This window comes from Malus domestica, chromosome 12, assembly GCF_042453785.1.
Source record: "Malus domestica chromosome 12, GDT2T_hap1".
In the NCBI taxonomy this organism is placed as follows: Eukaryota; Viridiplantae; Streptophyta; class Magnoliopsida; order Rosales; family Rosaceae; genus Malus; species Malus domestica.
The window spans coordinates 25,630,711-25,637,507 of NC_091672.1; the positions used below are offsets into that span (position 1 = coordinate 25,630,711).

The 6,797-nt window shown below is 33.7% G+C and overlaps 1 long non-coding RNA gene across 4 annotated transcripts; it reads left to right on the plus strand.

Moving 5' to 3' along the window:
• The first annotated feature begins 3,936 nt into the window (after positions 1-3,936).
• LOC103423509 (uncharacterized) lies at positions 3,937-6,797 on the plus strand. 4 transcript variants are annotated; one of them, XR_011574267.1, is made up of 7 exons: positions 3,986-4,157; positions 4,339-4,399; positions 4,705-4,854; positions 4,955-5,045; positions 5,149-5,207; positions 5,506-5,731; positions 6,653-6,797. It is a non-coding gene; the product is annotated as an uncharacterized lncRNA (long non-coding RNA). The 4 variants fall into 4 exon arrangements; XR_003767312.2 differs by lacking the exon at positions 6,653-6,797 and adding an exon at positions 4,513-4,580 and having other exon boundaries at positions 3,989-4,157; positions 5,506-5,785; XR_527618.3 differs by lacking the exon at positions 6,653-6,797 and having other exon boundaries at positions 3,937-4,157; positions 5,506-5,785.

Here is a 6,797-nt window from a genome sequence, read left to right on the forward strand (position 1 = left end):
CCATGATACATCTTGTGTTATTTACATTTCTTGCAGATTCACGGTTGGATTTACGTTGTTTCAAGACCCCTCCGATTTTGTGCATCAACAAAACACACTGTTGCTTCCAAAAGAATAAAATGTTGATGATGATGTATCATATGGTCAAACAATTTTGAATTTCAACGAATTTTATTTTTTTGTAGGAATGAATCGAATGATTCTTTGGTGATTTAAAAACCAAACACCTTAGATTATTGAACCTCAATACAAGTTAATCCTACAATAATATATTTTTTAGTAACGTAATACGACACTAACTTGATGTTGACGGTAGTTCATTGCCATTGAGGTGAACAAAGATATATAGCTTTCCGTGGGGATGGTTTTGGGTTGGGGGGTTTGCGTGTTTAAATATGAAACCTTAGTTGCCTCAAATGTGAGACTTTGACATCAGTGGTACTCAACAAATTATCCAGTTCGCATTCCGCAGTCAAAGAGTGTAAGTTTGCAGACACTTCACGTTGATGTTCAAGTTTCAACATTCATGCAATAAGAGGACACCACAAATCGGTGTGTTGTGTCCCATTGAAATATTCATCTAATAAAAGGCTATATTGGACCTTTTCTTATTTCCTCAATGTACCATTTCAAAATAGGAGGCAGGAAACATTCCTGTTTTTTGAGTACTGTCAAAAGGCAAATCCGTGTTATGGTTTTCTTTTTTCACTTGTATGCTTGGTATGCATGAATTTTTCTTCGACAAGTTTCGAAAGGTGGCTACAAGCCCAGAAGCAAATATTTTCATATATTTTATAGCTTGACTCAAAGTTTAAAATTTGGCCAAAACCATTTCTGTTTTTTAAACGATTTTGCGATGGCTTTTTGCCTATTTTTGGACTTTTAAGTTGTATATTACCTGCTACTGCAGCCTATGCAATGATTGACTGATCCATTAAAATTTTCAAGTTCTCGTATAAGTTTTGTTTAGCAATATACTATGACTTTTTGGTCTCATACTTACCGCAGCATATGCCTAGGCAATCCTGAATCCTTGATCTTCTGCCAGACGGCTGGCAAAAGATCAGCACTCTATGTTTTGGGTTGACATGGAAATATAATATTCGGTCTTTGATATTAAAAAAAAAAGACTAATTATTCGGTCTTTGATAAAATAAAATAAAGACTAATTATTCGGTCCACTGTATATATCTATATTTTTTTTTTTGAACATATGATATTTGTGAGGGAGAAAAAAAAAAGACTAATTATTTGGTCTTTGATAAAAAAAAAAAAGACTAATTATTCAGTCCACTGTATATATCTATATAAATTTTTTTTGAACAAACGATATTTGTGAGGGAATCGCTAAACCTTAAAATAGACTAACAATAATGTGGTTCAAATTCGTCTTATGTGAGAATTGAGCCTAAGACTTCTCACTTACAAGTGAAGAGGAATATCACTAGACCATAGTACTAAGTGGCATGTATATATTAAATCCTGCTGACTAACAAATATGAATTAGGGTTTCTTTCTTTAAGGAGTACTGTGAAGTAATAGACTAATTAATCTTTCAACAATTTGACATTTTTTAAGTAAAAATTTTATATACATATCAAAATGTGATTTGTTTATAAATAAAATGACTCCGTATACGTAACGAGACAACTTAATCCAACTACAAATATTCTTTGAAGTACATGAATATATTGGAGTTTATATCCAACTCAAACGCGTACTTTGTTAGGTAAACAAGAGATCCCACATGTATAAATACAACTTTATTAAATACTTAAAGTCTATTCAACTCTGTTATTGTCTCTTGACCAAAAAAAGAAAAAGAAAAAAAAACTCTGCTATTGTCTCTTCTTGTATTCTAATCTCAAGCTTCAAATTGTGATTTGATTACAAGAACTTGACTTGGTGAAGAAATAGATTAATCAGAAGACATTTCCATTACACTATTTTTAAGAACAGATTTAAAGTTTGGCAGTAGTTGGCTAGTGGCATTCATAACAGAAAGAACGTGTTCAAAAGGTAAAGAAGTTGCAGCTATTATAGGTTTTTAAGTTGGGGTGTGATGTCCACGTACCTTTTTTCACACATCCCTTGTTAATTTTTATCTTTTGATCTTCTTTATTTCAGTCGATTCGATGACTGTAAATTAAGAGGATGTGTATGAAGTAAAAAGGGATGTGTTATCCACACACCCCTTTTTAGTTAGTGATGGGTTTCCAGATATGTACCGGCCAGTTGCTCTTAGTGCTTGACATGGTTATGTGAATTTCTTTTCAGATTAAGAAATTGGTCACTAGCTAGAAGTTGTACTCATTTGTTACTTGTTGTATCTCTTTAGTTCTTATTAATGAAGTCACTCCACCGCTTCTTCTAAAAAATTATTGATTAGTTGTTGTCCCTCAAGTTAAACATATATATCGGGATGCGAACCTAGTAACGGATGAATTGGCTTCACAAACCTAATATTTCAATTTCGTTGTCTAATACGGTTGCTAATAGATTATTGTCTAGTCTTCAAAACTAGCATTCAGTACATTTAGCACTGTCTACTATCCTAACATTTATACTATACTAAAAACCCATGAAATTGAAATCATGGATCCGTCACTGATGAGGGCGCGACTCTCTAGTGTAAATTTTTTAATTAATTCAACTTTTTAATTTCTTTTGGGTCTACCCATCTTACAATGGGATGATCCTCTACATACGAGTATGATACACTCGTTCAAATCAACACCGTTCTATTTTTATGCACACAAGCAGCGCACCTGAGATTTTGCAATCTAAACTTACCCATCCAATTGAATTGACTTGGGTTGGTTCAACGTTAGATTTTACTTTGTCAAATTTACGTTGTGAGAATTCATAACTTTGAACATTTTGGATTTAGAGCGTCTCCAACGGTTTTATTAAATTTTTACTAGTTTAGCAGGTGAAGAGTATAAAAAAAGCTACTTTAACTAATCTCTTTAACTTTTCTTCTAGTTATGTGAGTTAGTCCATATGCCTACCCTCCCAATATCTTTGCATCAAGGCAAATAAACCATAATGTCTTGCTTCCATGAAAAAGGATTCGACCATATGTAAAATGATAAACAGTTATTTATGCATTTGAAGTCTTGTGACCAATCCATCCCGCACAATAACTTGCATCAAAAGAAACACGTCCACACATTTCAAAAAAAGAAAAAAAAAACATCCATTGTTCAGCCTTGTTAATTTTTTGGTTATTGATATTTTTCAACTCATTCGATCCAACAACTAAAAATCAAGAGGGGTGTGTGGGAAGTAAAAATAGGTATGTGGATAGCACTATATACCCTTTTCACTTTCACCTTACTCATTGCTACATAAAAAAGAAAAAAGAAAAATAGTACAACGGGGTTTGTAGCTCAAATGATTAGATCATTTATTTTGATTGAAAAAATTATTATTGCACGTGATATTCTAGGTTTGAAACTAAAGAAAACTAATGAAAAAAACTTGGATAATAACAGGAGTGGCTTTTTAGAATAAAAATGTTTTTTTCGTTAAAAGTGAATAGTACAATGGGTGACTTTTTAGAATTAAAAATGTCTTTTTCGTTAAAAGTGAACAATATCATAAATGTTTTATTAAAACTTCTATAGAAGAAAATTTTTTATGAAGGTATTTTTTGGTGAAATTATTATTTTTCTTTGTTGGATTTTTGCGGGTAAAATTAGAAACCATTAGATACAAAAAGGTGAAAGGCCCAGCCCAACTAATAAAACAAAAAAAAGCCATAAAAAGCCCGGAGACCTACAAAAAAATATTTGAATTAATAAATAGGGCACGGAGCACAAAAGCGAGATAGCCGTTAGAGACAGACCATCGAGACTTTTCGGTAGAATGAAGATCCAACGGTCAGCAATTAGTAACCGTTATATTCAAAACGAGACGAGCACATGCCCTTCTCTCCCAATTTGAATCTGATTAATAAATAAAAACCCCTTTTAAAGAACGCAACAAGAAACACAGACGCACAGAGTAGAGAGAGAGAGACAGAGAGAGAGAGAGAGAGAGAGAGAGAGAGGGAGAGCGGCTTCCTTTGCCATTCATTTCTCTCTTGGGATTTTGAAGATTCAAAGCTTTGATATTTGCCTTACTTTGATCAAGTCCCTTGATTTCTCTTCAAGGTTTGTGGGTTTCTTTAGAAATTTCGATCTTTTTTTTTTTTTTTTTTTTGAATGCTTTGGGTTTCGATTTGGACGTTTTCTTATTGTTCTTCGTGTTCTAGATCATGAGTTTTTCTGATTTCATTCAAATTTAATTTGGGTTTTTTTATTTCTGTTGTTTGATGGTGATTTCGTATTGAAGGTGACCGAAGTGGGATCAAAGGAGAACAACCCAGCTCTCGTTAGGCCTTCAAATTTCCAGGGTAAGAGACGTAGCAGAACCCCAGCATGTAAATTTAACGTAATTTTTCAATTTCTGAATTTTTTAAATTTATGTTCTTCGTTTGCATTTATTTTCTTTGAAATTTTGGAAAAGGTCCGAGAATTTGTTTGGGGGCAGCGCCTGAGGGATGTCCATAACATCACCAGAAAAGAATTTCCTAAGTTTGTGACATTTTCTTACAATCTGATGAATCTCTTTCCATGTTTATGTTTTAATATGTTTGATTCGTTTAACCTTTCATTTACAAATGAACTAATTCGAGACATTATAATCGTCATTATTCAGGAAAAATGCTACGGAATGTAAGAAAAATGTGCCAGATCTGCCACATAGGCCAGTGAGAGGGTTTGAATTTACTCTTATCCAAAGAATTTGATTCTTATATTTTGATGTTTGTATATGAGGTTTGCGCAATTGCTTCAGCAGCAGCCAAAGGTAGTACCTTTTAGACCGATGACAAGGATCTTTTGTTTACGTTTTGGTTTTTCGATTTTAGTTCGAATTACAATTTTTGGTGTTGGTTACATGTAATTAGGAAACCAAGGAAGTGTCTGTGAGTTCATTCGCTGGAAATCCGAAGGCTGTGCAGGAGGTTGATCAGGAAGCTAAGAAACCGAAGTAGGATGGTGTGTGTCTTTCTGTCTAGTACTAGTAGCAGTTTTCTTATTCAAAAGTTGCCATCTTTATATATCAGAAGGCTAACTGGGTACATTCTGTTGATTACTGCAGGAAGAGGATGAAAATGTGGAGGATGAGGACCCCATTATGCTCGCTACGGGAAAACTGAGGTATATTTTCAGCTATTGAAAACATATACTATGGTATTACTATTAGATGGATCACTGGAACCAGTGCTTAAGATTTGTTGGACGTCTGTGTGTGATCACTGATCAGATGAGCTTAGAAATTGAAAAAACGCTGCAACTTTGTGTTCTCATATGGCTTGAATTGAACCAATGTCGAAAGTTGAGAATTCTTACATAAGCTTCAAAACTAAAAGCACTGCATGAGAGTGGAAATTTAATTTTATGCATGAATGTTGAACATATGATGAAATCCTAACTGAAAGTTTATGCGTGAATCCAGCAAAAATGTAAAGCTGATGAAACTTTGGACTGACTGGACTAGCAGCATAGTGGACATTTCTGCATTTGGACCCCCGATCTGTAGGAAAGTGTATCTAGGAATTTCAAAGTGATGTATAATTTATGGGGTGGGAGTGAGTTGAGTGGAGTGAGTGTGGGTCCAAATGCAGAAACTTCATCAGAATTGCCCTGGTATGCTTTCTAAAAACCCCCCTCAATGACAATTTGTTTGCTTTTTGACTATGCTTGCATGATATTTCCATCGCTTTAACTGTTTTAAATTCTATGCCTTGGTACGTAGAACTGATGTGGTTGATGGTAACGTAGACTTGCTGCTGGATGCAGGATCCAGTTTTACTTTTCTATGTGCACATTAGTTGAAAATAAGAACGTTTGTTTTGTCAGCTACCTACAAAGCCCAAACTTTTAATCCATAGCTTGTTTCACCAACCCAGTTTTACTCTCATAAATTTTTGAACCTAGTGTTTTTGAAATTAAAAACAAAATGTTAGACACAAAATTAAAACTATAACTAATTAGGAAAGAAACAAAGTAAAAACCCCCCTCAATAACAATTTGTTTTCTTTTTGGGGAACTTTAACGAAAAGCTCCCGGTACTGTTCACTTTAACGAAAAACCACATTTTTATACTAAAAAGTCAATCATGGTACTATTCACTTTACCCTTTATTTTGTCCTTATAGTTAAAACTCAAAGTTTTCAAGCCCTTTTCATTAGTTTTCCTTTCTTTTCGACTATGTGCATGATATTTCCATCGCTTTAACTGTTTAAAATTCTCTGCCAATTGATATTTAGAACTGATGTGGTTGATGGTAATGTAGACTTGCTGCTGGATGCAGGATCCGGTTTTACTTTTCTGTATGTGCACATTAGCTGAAAATAAGAACGTTTGTTTTGTTAGCCCAAACTTTAATCCGTAGCTTGTTTCACTCATAAATTTTTGAACCTAGTGTTTTTGAAATTAAAAATAAAATGTAAGACACAAAATTAAACTATAACTAATTAGGAAAGAAACAAAGAAAAACAAAATATTTTTGGATAAGACTGAATTGGTTGGCATTGACTATACTTGCATGAAATTTCTGTCGCTTTAACTCCTTTAAATTCGCTGCCAAATTGGTAATGTAGAACTCATGTGGCTGATGGTAGACTTGCTGCTGGATGCAGGATCTAGTTTTACTTCTCTATATGTGCACTGTAGCTGAAAATAAGACCATCTTGTTTTTTCACAAGCACTCATAAATTTTTGAACCACGTGCTTTTGAAAATTAAA